Here is a 1,913-nt window from a genome sequence, read left to right as displayed (position 1 = left end):
GGGGGGTTTACAAGACAGTAACAAAACGCACAGTCTCACTTTACAAAATAGTTATGGGCCATCTATCAACCAAAAGTTTTCACTGATTTTTCAGCTGTTTGCCATTTTTCCTTCTCTCTCCCTCTCTTTCCTTTCCCACACATTTCTGGAGCATTAAAATATAATTTTTCTTCTTTTCTATTAAAGCCCTAGTTCTCATCATTCCAAGGGTGGTTGACAAGGGAAGGACTCACCAAGGAATAATTTCAAACATTTACTTAAAATACATGCAAGCAAAAAGGAAAAGGACAGGGCAGTTGATGATTACTACTGATTATGTAGGCAGACTGCCTGGGATCTTCTTGTGACTCAAGGGCACCACATCTGACTGCTGCCAAGAGGGTAGACTGCTGAGGTTAGAGGGTTACCAGCAAGGGGAGGAGGGTTACCAGGATGAACCTGATATCTGCACTGCTGAGAAAGAACACTCTTCATGTTTTTATAGTGTAGTATGTTGAATGATGTCCTCTAAGAAGATATGCCCATGTCCCAATCTCCAAAATGTATGAATATGACCTTCTTTGGTTAAAATAAAAGGTCTTTGCCATGCAATTAAGTTAAGAATCTCAAGATGACATCATACTAGATTATCTGAGTGGGCCCAAATCTTTTTTTTTAATTGTCTTTTTTTGTTGTTTTTTAATCGAAGGTCCTTACTGGCCCTGCTTCCATGAATGGCCATGACCAAGGGAAAAGGGAGAGGAACCAGCCGGCATGGGGAGGGATCATCTCCACAACATTCCATTTGTACACAGTACTAAACAGACAAGCACAGAGTCATTATGCAGTTAGAAGTTGGCAGCATGGCAAGGGAGAGGAACAGGTGGCTAGTGAGGGTTTGTTAAAAAAAAAAAAAAACACAGGCTCCCCCCAAACTGGGGTTCCGGTGGGAACTTGGTCTGCTTCAACCCAAGTGGAATCAAGATCAAAAGTGGTTTGGGAAGGCCAGAACCCTCAGGGATGGAGGGAGTGAAATCCAGGGGGTGAGGGGCTGTTTGGCAACTGAGGTGAAAGGATTGCCCTCCCCCTGCTGGGATCCCCTCAGTCCCTCCGGTCTGGCAGGAAGGGGGCAGCCTGTAAACCCTGAGAGCAGGTCTGGGGCTGTCAGATGTTCCAGGCAGGGGGCCAGAATATCCTCACAAAGGCTTGCCCTCCAGGGAGATGACAGTACTGCCCCCCAGTTTCTCTGCGAGGGTGCAGCGATCCTTGACCTCCTCGTAGCAGTTTGCTTGTAATTCATGTTTGATTCCTGTCAGTTTCTTCTTGATGGCATCCTTGGAGCTGGCATAAATCATTTTACTCTTAAGGGGTGCACACTCAGGAGCCCAGAAGATAAACACCAGGTCCTCCTTCTTGCTCTCCTTGGTCTCATAGGTTGCGTCATAGAGGGCATAGCAGCAGTCCTTGTCTGGCAGCGTCTTGACAAAGGTGGCGTACGGGTCATCGACATTCTGGCCCACATCACCTACCAGGATCTCCTTACCCTCCTCCAGGATGATGTTCTTCTTGTCCTCACTCAAGCAGAAGAGAGCACCACCTTCTTGTGCTTCTTCACCTCTTCTGGTGTGGAAGACTAGCGCACCTTCATGTCATTGAACACCTTGATGACGCCATCAGAGACAGCCACACCAGAGGCCAAGTTTCTAGAAGTGATGAGGAGAGATGGTGAGGAGAGCCAGAGAACAGGATGGTGCTGCCGCTGCTGCCGGGACCCGACTTGGGCCCAAATCTAATAGCCAATGTCCATGTAAGAGTAAGAAGAGGATGTGTACGACACACGTACAGGAGGGGAAGACCATGTGAAGACAGAGGCAGAAATTGGAGGCATGCAGCCACAAGCGCAGGAACACTGAGAAGAGCAGAGAAGTAGAGTC

The 1,913-nt window shown here is 47.6% G+C and overlaps 1 pseudogene; it reads right to left on the bottom strand.

The window, feature by feature from the left end:
• Positions 1-1,175: 1,175 nt before the first annotated feature.
• LOC103252967 lies at positions 1,176-1,642 on the bottom strand (annotated as a pseudogene).
• Positions 1,643-1,913: the final 271 nt, after the last annotated feature.

Source organism: Carlito syrichta, unplaced genomic scaffold (genome assembly GCF_000164805.1).
Source record: "Carlito syrichta isolate Samal-C Ts95f unplaced genomic scaffold, Tarsius_syrichta-2.0.1 Scaffold186900, whole genome shotgun sequence".
Lineage (NCBI taxonomy): Eukaryota > Metazoa > Chordata > Mammalia > Primates > Tarsiidae > Carlito > Carlito syrichta.
The sequence above is the reverse complement of the archived record's forward strand: the minus strand, read 5'-3'. Positions and strand labels throughout refer to the sequence as shown.